The sequence below is a fragment of the Balaenoptera acutorostrata genome, chromosome 9 (genome assembly GCF_949987535.1).
Source record: "Balaenoptera acutorostrata chromosome 9, mBalAcu1.1, whole genome shotgun sequence".
NCBI classification, from domain to species: domain Eukaryota; kingdom Metazoa; phylum Chordata; class Mammalia; order Artiodactyla; family Balaenopteridae; genus Balaenoptera; species Balaenoptera acutorostrata.
Window position 1 is genome coordinate 62,104,303 of NC_080072.1, and position 21,967 is coordinate 62,126,269.

At 38.6% G+C, this 21,967-nt stretch overlaps 1 long non-coding RNA gene across 2 annotated transcripts in view; it reads right to left on the reverse strand.

Annotated features, from left to right (window-relative positions):
- Positions 1-10,952: 10,952 nt before the first annotated feature.
- LOC103016637 (uncharacterized) overlaps positions 10,953-21,967 on the reverse strand; it is a 95,799-nt gene continuing 84,784 nt past the window's right edge. For both annotated transcript variants that reach the window (XR_009009155.1, XR_451465.2), the window contains one exon: positions 10,953-11,030. This is a non-coding gene — a long non-coding RNA (uncharacterized LOC103016637). The remainder of the gene's footprint in view (positions 11,031-21,967) is intronic.

Sequence of the window (21,967 nt, forward strand, 5' to 3'; positions counted from 1 at the left end):
GAAGTCTACATGATTGAAGTAGTTCAAGAATTCTTTTATTGGATTAGAATATTTTATTTGAGTACATTGACTGAGTACTAAACAGTGAGTAGGAGTTAGTGAGGAGGAGCGTGCGGGGTGAGCATTCGAGACAGAGAGAATGGCATAAGTAAAAGCAAAGGCAAAAAAAGAGCCATGTGCACTAGGAACTACAAGCAGTTTCCTGTTGCTGGAACATAATGTATGTGGCAGGGAGGGAAGGAGATGAACCCAGAGAGGAAGTTGGAAATGAGAACATGGAGGGCTTTGCATGATCATAGACTTTCCCTGGTGAAAGATGGAGAGCCATTATGACCCCCAATTATTAGCATAGCTAGTCAGACTGTTACTCAAAACAAAATAAGAATATGTATTCTTCTTCCTCTGGAATCAGTTTTTTTTAGACATTCTTTTTTTTTAAATATTCTTTTCCATTATGGTTTATCACAGGATATTGAATATAGTTCCCTGTGCTATACGGTAGGACCTTGTTGTTTATCCATTCTACATATAATAGTTTACTGGAATCAGTTTTTTTTTGTTGTTGTTGTTGTTGTTTTTTTGTAATGTCTGAAACATTTATATTAACATATTTCCATACATATTTCCATACACATACAAATATAAGATTTTTAGAAATTTCATGTAATGTTTGAAACATTTATATTAACATATTTCCATACAAATAACCCAATGAAAGTTTAGTATTAGTTGTTTTGTTTGTTTTTTTATACTGCAGGTTCTTATTAGGCATCAATTTTATACACATCAGTGTATACATGTCAATCCCAATCGCCCAATTCAGCACACCACCATCCCCACCCCACCGCAGTTTTCCCCCCTTGGTGTCCATATGTCCATTCTCTACATCTGTGTCTCAACTTCTGCCCTGCAAACTGGCTCATCTGTACCATTTTTCTAGGTTCCACATACATGCATTAATATACGATATTTGTTTTTCTCTTTCTGACTTACTTCACTCTGTATGACAGTCTCTAGATCCATCCACGTCTCAACAAATGACTCAATTTCGTTCCTTTTTATGGCTGAGTAATATTCCATTGTATATATGTACCACATCTTCTTTATCCATTCGTCTGTTGATGGGCATTTAGGTTGCTTCCATGACCTGGCTATTGTAAATAGTGCTGCAATGAACATTCGGGTGCATGTGTCTTTTTGAATTACGGTTTTCTCTGGGTATATGCCCAGTAGTGGGATTGCTGGGTCATATGGTAATTCTATTTATAGTTTTTTAAGGAACCTCCATATTGTTCTCCATAGTGGCTGTATCAATTTACATTCCCACCAACAGTGCAAGAGGTTTCCCTTTTCTCCACACCCTCTCCAGCATTTGTTGTTTGTAGATTTTCTGATGATGCCCATTCTAACTGGTGTGAGGTGATACCTCATTGTAGTTTTGATTTGCATTTCTCTAATAATTAGTGATGTTGAGCATCTTTTCATGTGCTTCGTGGCCGTCTGTATGTCTTCTTTGGAGAAATGTCTATTTAGGTCTTCTGCCCATTTTTGGACTGGGGTGTTTGTTTCTTTAATATTGAGCTGCAGGAGCTGTTTATATATTTTGGGGATTAATCCTTTGTCCGTTGATTCATTTGCAAATATTTTCTCCCATTCTGAAGGTTGTCTTTTCGTCTTGTTTATGGTTTCCTTTGCTGTGCAAAAGCTTTGAAGTTTCATTAGGTCCCACTTGTTTATTTTTGTTTTTATTTCCATTACTCTAGGAGGTGGATCAAAAAAGATCTTGCTGTGATTTATGTCAAAGAGTGTTCTTCCTATGTTTTCCTCTAAGAGTTTTATAGTGTCCAGTCTTATATTTAGGTCTCTAATCCATTTTGAGTTTATTTTTGTGTATGGTGTTAGGGAGTATTCTAATTTCATTCTTTTACATGTAGCTGTCCAGTTTTCCCAGCACCACTTATTGAAGAGACTGTCTTTTCTCCATTGTATATCTTTGCCTCCTTTGTCATAGATTAGTTGACCATAGGTGCGTGGGTTAATCTCTGGGCTTTCGATCTTGTTCCATTGATCTATGTTTCTGTTTTTGTGCCAGTACCATATTGTCTTGATTACTGTAGCTTTGTAGTATAGTCTGAAGTCAGGGAGTCTGATTCCTCCAGCTCCATTTTTTTCCCTCCAGACTGCTTTGGCTATTCGGGGTCTTTTGTATCTCCATACAAATTTTAAGATGATTTGTTCTAGCTCCGTAAAAAATGCCATTGGTAATTTGATAGGGATTGCATTGAATCTGTAGATTGCTTTGGGTAGTATACTCATTTTCACAATGTTGATTCTTCCAATCCAAGAACATGGTATATCTCTCCATCTGTTGGTATCATCTTTAATTTCTTTCATCAGTGTCTTATAGTTTTCTGCATACAGGTCTTTTGTCTCCCTAGGTAGGTTTATTCCTAGGTATTTTATTCTTTTTGTTGCAATGGTAAATGGGAGTGTTTCCATAATTTCCCTTTCAGATTTTTCATCATTAGTGTATAGGAATGCAAGAGATTTCTGTGCATTAATTTTGTATCCTGCAACTTTACCATATTCATTAATTAGCTCTAGCAGTTTTCTGGTGGCAGTTTTAGGATTCTCTATGTATAGTATCATGTCATCCGCAAACAGTGACAGTTTTACTTCTTCTTTTCCAATTTGTATTCCTTTTATTTCTTTTTCTTCTCTGATTGCCATGGCTAGGACTTCCAGAACTATGTTGAGTAATAGTGGTGAGAGTGGACATCCTTGTCTCGTTCCTGATCTTAGAGGAAATGCTTTCAGTTTTTCACCATTGAGAATGATGTTTGCTGTGGGTTTGTCATATATGGCCTTTATTATGTTGAGGTAGGTTCCCTCTAGGCCCACTTCCTGGAGAGTTTTTATCAGAAATGGGTGTTGAATTTTGTCAAAAGCTTTTTCTGCATCGATTGAGATGATCATATGGTTTTTATTCTTCAATTTGTTAATATGGTGTATCACATTGATTGATTTGCATATATTGAAGAATCCTTGCATTCCTGGGATAAACCCCACTTGATCGTGGTGTATGATCCTTTTAATGTGTTGTTGGATTCTGTTTGCTAGTATTTTGTTGAGGATTTTTGCATCTATATTCACCAGTGATATTGGTCTGTAATTTTCTTTTTTTGTAGTGTCTTTGTCTGGTTTTGGTATCAGGGTGATGGTGGCCTCATAGAATGAGTTTGGGAGTGTTCCTTCATCAGCAATTTTTTGGAAGAGTTTGAGAAGGATGGGTGTTAGCTCTTCTCTAAATGTTTGATAGAATTCACCTGTGAAGCCACCTGGTCCTGGACTTTTGTTTGCTGGAAGATTTTTAATCACAGTTTCAATTTCATTACTTGTGATTGGTCTGTTCATATTTTCTATTTCTTCCTGGTTCAGTCTTGGAAGGTTATACCTTTCTAAGAATTTGTCCATTTCTTCCAGGTTGTCCATTTTATTGGCATAAAGTTGCTTGTAGTAGTCTCTTAGGATGCTTTGTATTTCTGCGGTGTCCGTTGTAACTTCTCCTTTTTCATTTCTGATTTTATTGATTTGAGTCCTCTCCCTCTTTTTCTTGATAAGTCTGGCTAATGGCTTATCAATTTTGTTTATCTTCTCAAAGAACCAACTTTTAGTTTTATTGATCTTTGCTATTGTTTTCTTTGTTTCTATTTCATTTATTTCTGCTCTGATCTTTATGATTTCTTTCCTTCTGCTAACTTTGGGTTTTGTTTGTTCTTCTTTCTCTAGTTTCTTTAGGTGTAAGGTTAGATTGTTTATTTGAGATTTTTCTTGTTTCTTTAGGTAGGCTTGTATAGCTATAAACTTCCCTCTTAGAACTGCTTTTGCTGCATCCCATAGGTTTTGGGTCGTCGTGTTTTCATTGTCATTTGTCTCTAGGTATTTTTTGATTTCCTCTTTGATTTCTTCAGTGATCTCTTGGTTATTTACTAACGTATTGTTTAGCCTCCATGTGTTTGTCTTTTTTACGTTTTTTTCCCTGTAATTCATTTCTAATCTCATAGCATTGTGGTCAGAAAAGATGCTTGATATGATTTCAATTTTCTTAAATTTACTGAGGCTTGATTTGTGACCCAAGATGTGATCTATCCTGGAGAATGTTCCATGCGCACTTGAGAAGAACGTGTAATCTGCTGTTTTTGGATGGAATGTCCTATATATATCAATTAAATCTATCTGGTCTATTGTGTCATTTAAAGCTTCTGTTTCCTTATTTATTTTCATTTTGGAGGATCTGTCCATTGGTGTAAGTGAGGTGTTAAAGTCCCCCACTATTACTGTGTTACTGTCGATTTCCTCTTTTATAGCTGTTAGCAGTTGCCTTATGTATTGAGGTGCTCCTATGTTGGGTGCATATATATTTATAATTGTTATATCTTCTTCTTGGATTGATCCCTGGATCATTATGTAGTGTCCTTCCTTGTCTCTTGTAACATTCTTTATTTTAAAGTCTATTTTATCTGATATGAGTATAGCTACTCCAGCTTTCTTTTGATTTCCATTTGCATGGAATATCTTTTTCCATCCCCTCACTTTCAGTCTGTATGTGTCCCTAGGTCTAAAGTGGGTCTCTTGTAGACAGCATATATATGGGTCTTGTTTTTGTATCCATTCAGCCAGTCTATGTCTTTTGGTTGGGGCATTTAATCCATTCACGTTTAAGGTAATTATCGATATGTATGTTCCTATTAACATTTTCTTAATTGTTTTGGGTTTGTTTTTGTAGGTCCTTTTCTTCTCTTGTGTTTCCCACTTAGAGAAGTTCCTTTAGCATTTGTTGTAGAGCTGGTTTGGTGGTGCTGAATTCTCTTAGCTTTTGCTTGTCTGTAAAGCTTTTGATTTCTCCATCAAATCTAAATGAGATCCTTGCTGGGTAGAGTAATCTTGGTTGTAGGTTCTTCCCTTTCATCACTTTAAGTATATCATGCCACTCCCTTCTGGCTTGCAGAGTTTCTGCTGAGAAATCAGCTGTTAACCTTATGGGAGTTCCCTTGTATGTTATTTGTCATTTTTCCCTTGCTGCTTTCAATAATTTTTCTTTGTCTTTAATTTTTGCCACTTTGATTACTATGTGTCTCGGCGTGTTTCTCCTTGGGTTTATTCTGTATGGGACTCTCTGTGCTTCCTGGACTTGGGTGGCTATTTCCTTTCCCATGTTAGGGAAGTTTTCGACTATAATCTCTTCAAATATTTTCTCTGGTCCTTTCTCTCTCTCTTCTCCTTCTGGGACCCCTATAATGTGAATGTTGTTGCGTTTAATGTTGTCCCAGAGGTCTCTTAGGCTGTCTTCATTTCTTTTCATTCTTTTTTCTTTAGTCTGTTCCGCAGCAGTGCATTCCACCATTCTGTCTTCCAGGTCACTTATCCGTTCTTCTGCCTCAGTTATTCTGCTCTTGATTCCTTCTAGTGTAGTTTTCATTTCAGTTATTGTATTGGTCATCTCTGTTTGTTTGTTCTTTAATTCTTCTAGGTCTTTGTTAATCATTTCTTGCATCTTCTCAATCTTTGCCTCCATTCTTATTCCAAGGTCCTGGATCATCTTCACTATCATTATTCTGAATTCTTTTTCTGGAAGGTTGCCTATCTCCACTTCATTTAGTTGTTTTTCTGGGGTTTTTTCTTGTTCCTTCCTCTGGTACATAGCCCTCTGCCTTTTCATCTTCTCTATCTTTCTGTAACTGTGGTTTTTGGTCCACAGGCTGCAGGATTGTAGTTTTTCTTGCTTCTGCTGTCTGCCCTCTGGTGGTTGAGGCTATCTAACTGGAATCAGTTTTTGATCTGAAATGACTCCACCATTTATCGTGTGATTTTAGGAAACTCAGTTAACTTCATTAAGACTCCTTTTCCCTATCTCTAAAATGGGGGTCACCACACCTTACAAAGCTTTTGTGAGGAATACATGACATAAAAGATTTAAATGTGCTGGAGTCATAACACAAACTCAGTACAAAATCAAGACTCTTGCCAATTATGACTTCTGCCTACTCTAAGGGTTTTGTGACAGGATAAAACAGTCTTCACAGAAAAGAATATTAATGGAGAACCTCTTCTTCACTATCTTGTTATACTGAATAAAAAAATAAAGTGAGATTATCCTTCCCTACAGTTTCATCTGTAGGTCGTCTGTTCTTCCTACAGCAGAGCATCAATAACTTGCAGTATATAGGAGCTGACTGAATGAAAAGTTATATTTAATCAGGAAATCAATGAATAGGAAGAGGTCATCAAGGTCACAGAGACTATATCATCCTGACCAATCTCGCTCCCTTGCCCTTTCTCTGGGTCTTCCATCATCATATCACAGTTGCCAATTCCTCAGCAGTCTTAATTATGGGCACAGTCATTTGTCTTCAAATATCACAGCTCTGTGAAATCTATGCATCAATAAATACAGCTCAAAAGCTGTTTTCCACACTGCTGGAGAGTTAATTGCTTCTGTGGTTAAAGCAAATGTGGTCATTCTTTACCTTTGAGGGGGAGTTTCAAGGTCTCTGAGTGACTGGAGGCTTCCTATAAAGTCAGAACAAAGAACACCTATTTTTAGGACTTGAAGTTATGCCTCAAAAAAAATCTGCACTGGGCTTCCCTGGTGGCGCAGTGGTTGAGAGTCTGCCTGCCAATGCAGGGGACACGGGTTCGAGCCCTGGTCTGGGAAGATCCCACATGCCCCGGAGCAACTGGGCCCGTGAGCCACAACTACTGAGCCTGTGCGTCTGGAGCCTGTGCTCCACAGCGGGAGAGGCCGCGATAGTGAGAGGCCCGCGCACCGCGATGAAGAGTGGCCCCCGTTCGCCACAGCTAGAGAAAGCCCTCGCACAGAAACGAAGACCCAACACAGCCAAAAATAAATAAATAAATAAAATTTTAAAAAAAATCTGCACTTTCAGATTAGCTCACTGTGGCCAAAGAGTAGCAAACCAAGCTTCCAGGGTTAAACAGAGTCAGATAATCAATTCTGTGCCTTGAAATAAACATCTTCTTTGTGCCAACCATCATTCCTTCGCCCACTTCCCCTTTCAGAAAGCATTTACAGGGTATGAGAGATGTGTCATATATTTGGAGGGTAAATAGAGTAAAATGAGAATTGACATCTACCCTCAAGATTAGCGGAGGAGGCAAATACACTCAAAAAAATTTAAAGCAAGCATAAGGGCACTATGACAAAAATCTTATCAGTACATAACATCTCAAAGAATGGAGGACTAATTCAACTACAAAATGGGCATCAGAGGAAGCACCACAGAAGGTGTGAAACTTGAATTGAATCTCAAAATGAATATGTATCCAACTGTCAGGAATGGGAATTAAGGAAGAAAAAGCTTGTCATACACATGTAGCAGAATAAATGAAGGGACAGAAATATGTTGAACATATATGACCAATCTGGGGGCTGTAAGTCATTCGGTATGAAGGGCACATGGGGTAGAAATAGAGGCAGAAGGAGAAGGGAGGCAAGAAGGAAACAGATCATAGAGTGTCTTGCATAGTTTAAGAAAGTTTAAGGTCATTGATAAACTGTAAGCAGGAAAATTACATACTAAATATATTTTAGAAAAATCATCCTGACTGCCAGCATGGATAATGAATTAGAGAGGGGAGAGGAAGGAAGACCGTTTTGGGGGCAGTTGTAATAATTTAGGAAAGAGACCATGAGAACCAAACTGTGGCAGTAGTAGTAAGGATATAGATGAGTGAACAAGCATGAATGAGGATGACAATTCCAAAGACATGGCTGAGAGCAGGCAAAGAATGAAGTTCTTGGTTACCTCTTTCCACAAACAGGTGAGTACAGGCTTGGAAATCAGTAAGATGGGGACTAGCCAGAGAAAAAGATGGTGAGATAAGAGAGTGGAGGATTTAATTCTGTTAAATGCATCTGATTTTTATTGGTCATCCAGATTATATCAGGAACTATGATACATCATGCCTCATCCTGTGCAGAAATGAACAAGACCAGATCTCTGCCTCAAAGCACAGCAAAGACACATGGGCTGAGTGGCTGTATAAGTACTAGATGACCAGAAGATAAGTACAATTCTCCCACTGCCCTGCTATATTTCACTTGTCTATTGTGTTTATTGTCCATTTCTCCCCACCCTCAACTAGAATGTAAGTGCTATAAGAGCAAAAGGTTTTGCCACCTGTAACAGTATTTGGCGTATAGTAAGTTCTCATTAAGTATTTACTGAATTAACAAATCAATGTATCCCAATCAGGACTTAGGTGTTCTCTCAGTTTATAGATTCATATATTTAGATCTGGAGATTCTAAGCTATTGTTTCTTTCAATACTGCCTCTACCCCGTTATCTTCATCTATTACTTCTATTATGTTGGAATCTCTGGCTTCCATGTCTCAATATCTTCATTTTCTATCTCTTTTCCTCTTGTGCTACATTCTGGATAACTTTATCAGAACTATGTTCAGAATCATTATTTCTCCCCTCACCTTTCAATTGAGTGCTTTATTTTAATAACCTTTTTTTCATTTCTAGAATTTCACTTTGGTGCTGTTTCAAATCTGCCTGTGATTTTTCAAATTACCTGGTTTGTGCCTTAGTTTCTATTCCTCTTTGATCCTTTGTCCCTGTAATCATTTTAAATCTATTTATTTTAACATCTATTTTAGATTGTTTTATTATTTCTATATCTTGAGGTGATATTTAGTTCATCTGTTGTTGTTTGTTTCACCTGCTGAATTCTCCCATGGCAATTTAGTCCATTGTGTGATTTTTTAATATTTGATTTTGTGCTCATCTTTAACAGCACTGTGGGAGTCTTGGTGCTCTGGAAATATCCCTGTAGGATGTGTTAAATCTGCCCCTGTTAGTCTCCACAATCTCTGCTGGTTCTAGACTAGTTTTTAAGTTACCTTTTTGGTTTGGTATCCATAGTACTGCGGTACTACTTTGAATCGTATTCCACAGCCATGTGGTGCACATCTGGGGTTCTGATTTCTCATTGGTGTTTTGTTTACCAGGCACAGCCCCAGGTGGATTACGAACTTCCTTGCTGCCTCGCAGAAGAGACAGACCAGGTTTTCCTGGTCCTTATTGCTAGAATAGACAGATCTTCATGGCTCCTCCCTTTAGTCAGATTGTTCATCTATAGCATAAGACTGAGATCCAAGGCCTTAAATATCCTCCTGATAACAATATCAGAGAATGCTAGTCCCCAGTCTCCAGACTTTAAATTCTACATATTACAGTAACCATATAGCTCTTTTGGATTTACTGCTCTGATTTTGAGCTTTCTCTTTGTTTCGGCATTTCTGTGTATTTTCTGTTCTTGATTTATTCTCTAGCGATATATGCAAAAATTCTTTTCTATAATTGTATACATTTTCAGAAATTTGAAGTAGGAACAGCAGTCATCCATTTCACCTCAATTTGCCATATTCATAACTCCATAATCATGAAACCAACAACTGTAGCTTCAATCTTAGTTGTGCAAGTTGCAAAATTTTATATTTACTCTCCTTAATTAAGTCTTTTACTGATATAACCTGGGGTGATGTATTCATTTCTGGATACCAAAGCTTGAGAGGGAAATTGACAATATGATGCACTTCTGGAAAAGATCGAACAGGATGAGGAATCTGGAAAATTGGCCATGATAGAAACATTTGACCAATGAAAGTCTGCTTTGTCTGAAGAAGATTCAGGGGCACCGAGTACTGTCACCACATATTTAAAGGGCTGTCATATAGAAGGAGAATTAATCTTTTCTCATGTAGTTCCAGAGAACAGACCCAAGATTGAGCTGCAGAGAGCTAGGACTCTGGTGAGCAAACTCTGACACTGATTCATCACATAACAACCTTGGACAAATCACTTTCTCCTTATGGACTCCAGAGTACTCATCTGTAAAATGAGGAGGTTGAATTACGTGAGTGCCAGATTCCTTCAGCTATAACAGACTTGGTTCATTTCTCACCAAAAGTAGCGAGCGGGATTTTTCCAGCAATGAATCAGTGGGCACACTTGATAAATGATCTTGACTTCCTTTGCTTCACCCTCACTCAAAATAACATATTGCTTTTTTTTTGCTCCACCAAGACTACAGACCTCAGGCTAAGTCTCTGTAACCCCCCTTCAGGCCAGAAATTGTAGTTTAGGAACACCTGAAAGGCAGAGTGGGATGAGGAAAAGATTGTAGATTTTGGTGTCATACAGACCTGAGTACCAAGCCAAAGTTTCACCTTATTAGCTCTGTGTCCTTGAGCACCATTTAAGTTTTCTGAATAACAATTTCCTCTTCCATAAAATGAAATAATATATACCTTAATGGTTTTATGATTATTAAAATTTTTTAAACCAATATAAAAGTTTCTGATACATGGTAGGTATTCAATAAATTTTAGCAAAATCAAAAATCAAAACCAAATGTTCTGTATTGACAAGGGATGGAGTGGTGTCTATGACAACAGGATATATTTTAATCCTTCCAACATGTTACACCATCATGCCTTCACACTGCAAAATATCTTCTATCCCCATCACAATTTTCATGCATTCCAAATTCTAGTGATTAATTATTTTCATACAGTTATCTGAATTACTCCAACACCTTGGGCATTTCTAGAAAATAATCTTTCCCTTGAATTGTTAAACCATGGGTAATCAAATCCCAGTCTCATAAATATTTGATTTAGCAAAAACAATTGCTATCCCTCTTGGTAACCAGTGTTTCTTCCACCTTATCTCTGACCTCCTTCATTATCTCTTAGCATGGAGGAATTCCAGCTTCTCATATTTCCACTCTCACACCAGAGCTGTACTTTATGAGCTGACATCTACGCATCTATCTCCTGACATCTGAGAGGATCTTAACTTGGTAAACAATACAACTGGATTCATTAAAAGTTTCTGACTCACAGCAACTCCATGAAAACTTCCTCTCTTTTCCTGATGAGATTTCTCTCCTGGGATCCTTTGTCTTGAGGGTTTCACTCTGGTAAAGTTGTTCTTGTCTATGAAAAAAAGGAAATTAAAATCATCTACACTTCCTACATACATAGGCGTGACAGTAACTAAATCATGAGGGATGGAATGAAAATGTTTAAAAGAAACCAGTTGAGCTAATATAGTATAGTAATTAACAAATGGGTTTGACCTTGGGTTCTGAAATTGACCGAGTTCAATTTCAAACTTTAACACTCACTAGTTAGATGACTTTCAACAAGGTGAGAAAGTATCTAATCTTCAGTGCCCACATCTGCATAATGGGTATCTTTAAATATGCAGCAGGAGTGGAAAAAGGAAATGCTGAACCCCCTGCAGCAGCAGAAAGTACATGAAAGTCTGCCCCTGGAAACATCAAGAACAAACTGGAAAAAATAAAGGGGTAAAGCTGGAAGTTCCTCAATCATAAGTGGAGAGGATCCAAAGAAATCTGTTTTATTATATTTTTTACCCTTACACTGAAATGACCAGCAGAACAAAAATCACATTACTATATTAAAACTCAGCCTATAAATTCATAAATAAGATGTGTGATACAGAATTCATGATGTAAGCCAATGAACAGAAGAAGTAGCCACACCAGAAGACCTAAATAGACATTCCTCCAAAGAAGACATACAGATAGCCAAGAGGCATATGAAAAGATGCTCATCATCGCTAATTATTAGAGAAATTGAAATCAAAACTACAACTAGTACCACTTCACACTGGTAAAAATGTCCTTCATTAAAAGAGTCTACAAATAAATGCTGGAGAGGGTGTGGAGAAAAGAGAATCCTCCTACACCATTGGTGGGAATGTAAATTAGTGCAACCACTGTGGAAAACAGTATGGAGGTTCCTCAAAAAATTAAAAATAGAGTTGCCATATGATCCAGCAATCCCACTCTTGGGCATATATCCAGACAAAACTATAATTCAAAAAGATACACGCACCCCTATGTTCATAGTAGCACTATTTACAATAGCCAAGACATGGAAACAACCTAAATGTCCATCGACAGATGAATGGATAAAGATGTGGTATATATATACAATGGAATACTACTCAGCCATAAAAAAGAATGAAATAATGCCATTTGCAGCAACATGGATGGACCTAGAGATTATCATACTAAGTGAAGTAAGTCAGAAATAGAAAGACAAATACCATATGATATCACTTATATGTAGAATCTAAAATATGACACAAACGAACTTATCTACAAAACAGACTCACAGACATAGAGAACAGACTTGTGGTTGCCAAAGGGGAGTGGAGTAGGGGAGGGATGGATTGGGAGTTTGAGATTAGCAGATGCAATCTGTTATACATAGAATGGATAAACAACAAGGTCTTGCTGTATGGCGCAGGGAACTATATTCAATACCCTGTGATAAACCATAATGGAAAAGAATATAAAAAAGAATGTATATATATGTATAAATTAATCACTTTGCTGTACAGTAGAAATTAACACAACACTGTAAATCAACTATACTTCAATTTTAAAAAACCCTCCATGATGTATCTCCCACTTACCCCTTCAGTCTCACCTACCTTCACTTTCCTCCTCACCCTCTACACTCCAGCCACACCACAATACTTGAATGTCCTCAAAGAGGTTAAGTGGCTTGCCCGAGTTCACAACCTGGTAACCCGAGTCTGGGTGACTCCAAAACCCAGCTTCCTATCAATACCACTCACTGTATTTCTGCTGCTTCCATTAAAGCAATCTAAGATTGTATCAGTCAACCGATAGCTTTACATATTTGATAGCTAGCAGGAACCTGAAAATCAGCATGGCTGAAAGTTTCCAGTTATTGGGAGTAAGGTGACTAGGAGCCAGGAGCTCTCAGTTCTAGTCCTGACTGCCTCTTACTCACTGTGAGATCTTGGGCCTTCCTGCACTGCCTTGCTCTGGGTTCACTGTCCTAGTATCATAAATTACTGAGTTGAAACAAATCTTTGCCAAGGTCCCTTCCAACCATAATGGTCTATGCATCTGAGACTATTATAATAACAGATCCAAATTTTTCTTTTCATTTTCTCTTCTCATTGCTTTCCTAGAGAATGAGGAAAAAGGGAGGCAGGATTAGATCAAACCCCACACTTCTGGTTTGTCCTGGGCAGGCTGTCTGTGGGCACTGAAAGTCAAGACTGCTGGGGAAAGGCCTGCAGAGTCAGGAAACCAGATCACACCATACCTGAAGTTCATCTCATAAACTTCTTTCCAAATCAGGACAGCTGTCTAATGAAAGCACATCCTTAGAATGTTCCCACTGTAAGAGTGTGTCCCATAGGCACATGGATTATCAGGGCAGGGAGAGACCAAAGAGGTCATCATACCTAAGCTTCTCATTTTACTGGTGAATACTTGAGGCCCAGAGAGAGGGGCATGACTCCATGAAGGACCCATCATGACCTGGTCACTGTGATTAGAGCCCCTGTCGTCTGACACAAGCTGGTGTTCTTTCTACAGCATCACACTATCCCCTTGAGGAACAAGATTGTTACCCAAGATCATTACTGGACTGGGCATCCAAGACCTGGGTTCGAGTCCTGGTCACTCCACTTTCCAATTATCTGTCCTTCATCAAGTGTTGAAAATGAAAATTATAAGAGAAAGTTATGTGGAAGTGTCCAGTAACCAAACCTAACATATAGTGAGGGTTTAATAATAAATGCCTTTTGAATCTCAATCCCTCAAGGAAATGTAGTAAGATTTGGTTGAGGCAGTTCATGTGAACATATTATATAACATATAGAGTGGTAGAGAAATGGTAAGAATTGCTGTATTTTTCAATAGTAAAACAGAGACCTTTTTCGATAGGATTGCAATGGATGAGAGAAGTTATTACTTTCCAGATCATAGACAAGTTGCAGCACTATTTATGCTCTTAAACTACCAATGCTTGCAATTCTGCATCAAACTCTGAGTCTTAGACATAAGCATTCATCTTGACTTGAAGATAAATCCATTCTATCTGAACCGACAGGAAAGGCACAGCACATAACAAATACACTAAAATAAATAGCTTAAGTGTTGGTTATCACCTGCTGAATATAGCCAACTGAGCCAGCCAATCTCCAGAAATAATTCAAGATGCCCTTGAAATAAGTAAACACTTCTTTCAATACTCCTATTTTATGGATACCAAATAAAAGACATTGATGCTACAGTAAAGTCTTACTCCCTTAAAGCTTCTGAAAAAAAAATCTGTGAAAATACCTATTAAGCTCTCATGGGATATGGCAGCTGGGAAGGAGAACTAACACTACAGATGCCTGAGTGCCAAGCATTCTGCTGGACATTTGACTTATACTGTCTCATTTCATTCTCGCTTGAGCCCTGTTATTATCCCCACTTCAGAGAGGTTGTCAAATTTCCCTAGAGTCGAATCCAGGTCTATCTACTGTGTACAATCAACCTACTAGACAACACACAGCTTTGCTACCACAGGACATACCTCTCTAATGAGCCAGATCTAAAAGTCAAAGCAGAAATCTAAACCCTCACAACACTCTTTGGGAGTTTAGACCCATCTGAATAATTGGATTTTTTTTCTTTCTCTAAAATAAAAAAAGTAATACCTTGCTATATAAAGAATTTTACAAAGTATTTTTCATAAATGGCATGGCGAAGATTGAAATCCAAGTTTTCTAACTCGCATCTAGCCCTCTTCCCATCACAGCCTGTCCCAAGGGAATCTAAACCAGAGTTCAGGATGACAACACAGTCTTCCAAAAAGAGAAGCCTCCTTCTTTACTGAGTAAATTATCAGAGAAGAAAACAATTCCAACAGTATCACCTCCAGGATAGGGCCATCATAGAAGCTGGTGCCTTGACAGGATAATTGACAAGCAAGGGATAATGATCTACTGTTTTCTAATTTTCTGTCTATAAAATACATATTAGCCATTTGATGAAACCATCTCAAGCCATAAACAGGAGCAAAAAAAGGAAGCAGATTTATTGACTCATAAAAAAAATTTTAATCCAGTAGAAACACTCTTGGGAATTGTATTAAGGAGGGAAAAATCCCTAAAAGAAAAGTTGTATATGCAAAACATTCATTTCAATGACATGTAAACCATGAAACATTGAAAATAATCTACAAATTCAACCATAGGATAATTGTTACATGAACTGTGGTACACCAAACAGATGGTATTTTATGTAACTATTATATATAATATTTCTAAACACTAGATAAAGCTAAAAAGTTTAGCATATATTAAATTTAAGAAGAAAAAAATTGCTATGCCATGCAAAAATAACATGAATATAAGCAAAGAGCAGAAGAGAACATTAAAATGACAACTATTAATTTGTAAGTTGACATGATTACACATGTTTTTGTTCATTTTTCAATTTCCAATCCATTTATTATAATACAATTTATTTCAAGCAGAGATTAGCATTATTCCAAACTGACTTTCTTTTAGCCAAATAACAGTTAAAGACAAGACATTTATGATCTCTTTGGGGAATCAGTGATTTTTTAATCCACTGTGTGAAAGTTCTTATAATTGATCTTTGTCATTCAATTCAATGTCGCCCAAATTTACAGATCTTTGTTTCAAGATAATGTAGATAAATGAAGCTCATGTCAGACTATTGACATTATCTCGGTACCTGGGCACATCAGCACTTTGGGTGTTTGATTAACACATAATCCAGGCTCAGGAAAGCTAAGAACTTGGTGTAAGAATTCATCTCTTCTAATTTTCGTGGCAGCAAAGCAGGAGCACTGGACTCAGAATTGCGAGACCTGAAGTCTATTGTGCCCTGGTTCTATAACACACTAGTTATATGAATCACTTGGCCCCTGGGTGCCTAGTTGTTCACCTCTGACAGAACAAGAGTAGGAGTCCCAGCCCCACTCACCTTGCAGGACTATGGCAAGACATAGATTCTCTGATGGGCAAACGTGCTATGCAAAGCTGTAGGCAGGGGCACCCAAGACAGTAACAGCTTTCTAAGTGCTTCACAAATAATAAAAACTGCCATTTAATCAATGCTGTCTACATGCCAGGCCCTGTGATCAGAACTTTACACACATCTCTCATTTATTTTAAAAGTGCATATCAAGCATCCACTATGTAACAGATACTGGTACAGGCTAGGTACATAGAATACAACAGAGAAGTTAATTCTCTGCCCTCATGGAGCTGACATACCTGTGGGGCAAGACAAACAATGAGTAGCAAACATTAAAAAAGTAAATTATGTGGTGTGTTAGAAGATGATGAGAAAAAATAAAAATAGAATTGAGTAAAGGAGGTCCTGAGTAAAGGGATGGGGGCAGAGGAGATTTTAAATAGGGTGGCCTGGGGTGGGCATCATTGTGACATTTGAACAAAGACCTGAAGCAGAAGCAATTGGTCGTGCAGTTACCAGAGAGAAGAGCACCTAAGGCAGAGGGTATTCCAGGATGAAGAAACAAAGGTTGCAGCTTGATTGACGTTTGTCAAAAATTAAGGGGCCAGAACCATCCTACACTATTGGTGGGAATGTAAACTGGTAGAGCCACTATGGGGAACAGTATGGAGGTTCCTTGAAAGACTAAAAATAGAGCTACCATATCATCCAGCAATCCCATTCCTGGGCATATATCCAGAGAAAACCATAATTCGAAAAGATACATGCACCCCAATGTTCACTGCAGCACTATTTACCATAGCCAGGACATGGAAGCAACCTAAACGTCCATCAACAGAGGAATGGATAAAGAAGATGTGGTACATATATACCATGGAATATTACTCAGCCATAAAAAAAGAACGAAATAATGCCATTTGCATCAACATGGATGGACCTAGAGATTGTCATACTGAGTGAAGCAAGTCTGACACAGAAAGACAAATATCATATGATATCACTTATATGTGGAATCTAAAAAAAAAAAAGGGTACAAATGAACTTATCTACAAAACAGAAATAGAGTTACAGATGTAGAAAAAAACATGGCTTCCAGGGGGTAAGGGGGTAGGGATAAATTGGGAGATTGGGATTGACATATACACACTGCTATATATAAAATAGATAACTAATAAGGACCTACTGTATAGCACAGGGAACTCTACTCAATACTCTGTAGTGGCCTATATGGGAAAAGAATCTAAAAAAGAGTGAATATATGTATACGTATAAGTGATTCACTTTGCTGTACACCTGAAACTAACACAACATTGTAAATCACCTATACTCCAATAAAAATTTTTAAAAATAGATACATTTTTTTAAAAGTTAAAAAAAAAAAAATTAAGGGGGCTTCCAGACTATTAATGCTATGTATGTAAGTTAAACCTCTCTACTTACTATCCCCACCTCAAGGCAATAATCCATTTGGTAAGGGAGATAATAGAATATAAGAAATTAAGTTGGGAAATCTCTGAAACTCTGCTATGTACAAACCATTTAGACGCAGAGCAATTAAACATACCACAAAATAAGATAATGCATTCAATTTATATACAGTTTCCATGATAGATACTTAGTGCCACATATAAAAATAACCTATATATAAAGTAAAATTGCAAATATACATTTCAGAATGGAAAATATGTCCCTCTTGGTGTATGCTAGATTTTTGTTTTATAAACCAAGACTTTAGATTATGCATAGAAGCTAACCTGCCCTGGAAATTAATCCCTAAAGAAAAGTGTATGCTCTTTTATTTAAAAAATATTTACCAAAGACCTGTAAGTTTAAGGTTCTTTGAAAAAGTACATGCCTCTTAATGTCTCAGAATGAGAGTTTAGAAAAAGATGACCAAAACGATAGCCTTGGTGTAGGGCATCGTTTTATTGGAAGGAAGTCAGCAAATATGGTTTTCTCTTACTTAACACATTTCACACTCTCTGACACATGATTGCACCAAACTGCACCCCCCCCCCAAAAAAATAAGGGGACTTCCATGGCTGGAGTAGAGTGTGGAGGAGAAAATGTAATCAGAAATGAAGTCAGAGAGGTAACAGGGAGTCTGATCATATAGGACCTTGTAGAAGACCATGGTAAGGACTTTGGCTTTTATTCGGAGAAAAGGGGCAGCCATTGGAGGGTTTGATCAGAGAGTAACATGATCTACTTACATTATAACACAATCACTCTCGTTAATATACTGAGAATAAACGATGGCGGAACAAGAGCAGAACCAGAGAAACCAGTTAGGTAGGAAGTTTTTACAAAAATAGCAATGGTGGAATGAACCAGGAGAGCAGTAAAGGAGTCAGTGAGAAGTGGCTGGAGTCTGTATTTACTTTGAAAGTGAAGCTAACAATTTGCTGATGGGTTGAATGTAGGATATAAGAGAAAGAAATGAGTCAAGGATGATTGTATGGCTTCTGACCTGAGAAGTTGGAAGGATCAAGTTGCTACCATCTGATATGGGAAAGACTAAGAATGGAATTGTTGGGCTTAATAATCCTCATCATAAACCTATGATACAGGTAATGTTATTTGTATTTGACAGATAAAAATACTGTTTCTTATACAGCTAAGTGACTTATCCACAGTCATACAACTTTTCAGCAGTAGAGCCAGGATATAAGCCCTGGTCCATCTGACCCCTAAGTCTGAGCATTTAAACCATGCATGTTGTTGCTTTCCAAAGTGAAATCCAGGAGCATCCGAGTTTTCCCATAAGTGGCCATGTGACCAGAACCCCATAAATGTGTGGATATATTTTATTGGATAACTGTGGTAAATGGAGAAGGGTTTCTAATACTGGTTATGATGTGAATCAAGTGCCCAAAGAGACTTGACTCACTCCTGTGTATCCTTTTGTCAGTGAGCCTCCATGGTGCCCAGTTTCATGATGTAGCACTCAGGATTGTATATGAGTCATGTTCAATTTCAATTACAATAACTAATGGATCTTGACATGCTGGCCCAACTAGCACCAGTTGTTACATGGCTGGGTCCCATTAGGATCACATAGGATGCTTTTTAAAAATACAGATTCCAAGCCCCATCCCTCACCTACAGAAACAAAATCTCCTGGGATAGATCCAGGAATTTTTATTTTTACAGTTGATTCTTCTGCAGTTGATTCTCCTGCAGTCATACAGGCACCAGTTGGTTAAATTGTGCTTGAGAATTTCTTGAGTTAAGCAAGGGCAGTAGAGGACAGGTGAGTGGAGTCTGCTAGCTGCCTAGGTTAGATATGCTCACTAAGGTTAAAAAGCATTAATACTCAAAATATAGTCCTTGAATAGTAGCAGCAACAGCACCTGGGAGATGTTAGAAATGCAGAATCTCAAATCACACTCTAGACCCACTGATTTTGAACCTGCATTTTAACAAGATTCCCAGCTATTCTGTAGACATAGTGCAGCTTGAAACACACTGGAAAATACTTAGCAACAACCTTAAGTAGGAATCAGGTGGGATGCAGACGGCTCACTGCCATTTGCTGGACGGTTGACATTTATGTACAGCTCATCTGGTACTAGACTTTACACACATTATCTTACTTACTCCTCACAAAAACCCTACGAGGTGGATATTATAATCCCCACTTTACAGGTGAGAAACCCTCTCCACCCACTGGGCAAATGGACAATGGCCTTGAATTTGCTCCTGTACTCTGGAGTAAAGGGATAAAGAGTCTGGTACCTCCTCAAAGAGTGATAATGCACCTACCTCTGTTGGTAATCCAGAGGGTGAATAACTTCCTGCATTCTTGTTATGGATGTGGTCAAAGAGCCCCAAAGAGCTTTCTCTGAGAATCCCAGACACTGGTTTGGAATGCAAACTCATCATGATGTTGAATATAAAACTCCTTATCAAACCTGGCTGCAGGAAGCCTTATGGACACCCCACTCCTAAGCATTGCCATAGAATCAGCTGGAGTCAATAGAGAGAAGGTCGTAAGCCCCGAGGGCAGGGGATAGAAAAAGGAAAGACAAATCCTGATGACTTGGAGGTTGACTTCCTTCCCCCTTTTGATAACTTACTAGAGCTCTGGCTCAGAAGGTATAGGTTATCTCGCCAAAAAAAAAAAACACACTGTGAACAGTTCCTGAACTCTTCTGAAGGCTTCTTGATTCTAACAAGGCCAGCTGCTCCACCATTCCTATTTGCATGAGACTAAGGGCTTTCAAAGGATGCAGGACTTTGAGTGCTAAAATCTGGACAGGCAAACCAGGATGGTTGGTCACGCTATTGACCAAGGACCTTCTATCCTAACAGCAATGTAGATGTCTCCTGGCTGCATAGTCTGCAAACAAATAGAGCACTTTGGAGGTGGAGATAGGATCCCTCTCTACTAGAATTCTAGCTGTGGAACCCTGTCTGAGCACACCACCCTGTGGGGTAATGACAGTGTGGGTGTGGCTCTTTCACAGCTCTGCTTGTAAATGTTTCCCTAATAACATCTCATTTCTATTTGCCCAAAATGGCATGAGTATGTGCACATCCCTTTGCACATCATTGTTCCTACCAAACGAGTGGGCTTCTAAGATTCTGCCTCTAACTATTGCGCAGGCAGCAGGCAAGACACGGAGCCGACAGGCAAGAGCAGTCAAGAAAGAGGCAGAAAGTTGCAGGTCTATCCAAACACAGAGAAAAACCATGTGCTATACAGGCATGGATCTCAACAACTGAGCACGAATACAGAGCACAGCTCACAAGTTTCTATTGTTCGGGCCACCCGTGGTTTGATTTTTCTCTAATTGACTCTGAATGTCTAAATGGCGTGACAAGAGGTCTGCAAGTCATCATGACTCTCAAACCTTCTATTCCCTCACTCTTGGTCACTGCACTTATTCACTGCTCCTTGTAGACACAGAAGTGCACAGCTGGATCCCCTAACCAGTAGCGTCAGAGGCACTTCCGAAGAACAAAAGAAGTCTTTAGCTTAGGGTATAGCTAGGAGAGGGAAGTTTAGCACAAGGTAAATAAATATAGAAGCCCAGAAGATGAGGAATAAAGAGTTAAAAGTGCTGCTTGATATTGTTTGTTCCAGATGTTGTCACGTCATGTCAGGATGACTAAAACCTGCTACTCACCTGTCTCCAAGATTGCAGGTATCTTTCCCCACAACCTGCCCTGCGCACAGCCATTGAGCAACGTTCCTTACATCACTGCCTTACTCATCTACACATGGCCCGCTGCCCAGCATATGATAGTGCAAGCGCCCGATGATGATTTATGAACTTAATGAAAGAACTCATCCATTGACTTAAAATTTAATGGCTCCCCCACCACTACTACCGTAATTTTTGGTCTTATTTTTTTTTACTCACAGAAATCTTTGGTAAAAGAATTTTCATTTGGAAACCCAAAATGCAAAAGAAATAAAGCAGCACCACGCTGATTAATGTGGTTGGGGAGGCCTGGGAACCTTTCCCCACTGTCCCCCCATCATCCTCCTCCTTAGCAATGGTCTTTGAGGGGAGGTAGGACACTTCATGAGAAACGCTTTGAAAACGACTTGCTTACAGCATGAGAGCTACATTGGAAGGCCCTTCATAAGCTATATCACATGCCTCTTCACTCGCTCACCCCTCTCTAACGTAGACCTTCTCCTCCAGGGTGGTCAGTTCCTCTGAGCTTGCTCTGCTCATTCTCACCTCTTCCTGTAGTGACTTCTCCAACTGGAAGTCTTTTTGTCCTCCCTTCTGTCTCTCTAAACCCTACCTTATCCTTCAAAGTCCAGCTCAAGCCCTTCTCCTTCCCTCATCCCCACCCATTAAGCCCACATTCTTCCCTTTAGGAAAATTACTGTTGTTAGTACCTCTGTCACCATTTTGGAAGATTCAGTACATAGTCTTATGGGTGTATCATGAATTCGAACCTAATCTATCAGCTCCTGGAGAACAGGAGTCATATCTCACATTTGCACAGTATCCAGCACATGGTAGGTGACCCACACATATAGCCAGACATGTGTGACTGTTAGGTTATGGGTCCTTTTAGATCAAGAGAGAAGAGTCCTATGGTCCAGTCTCTCCCTGT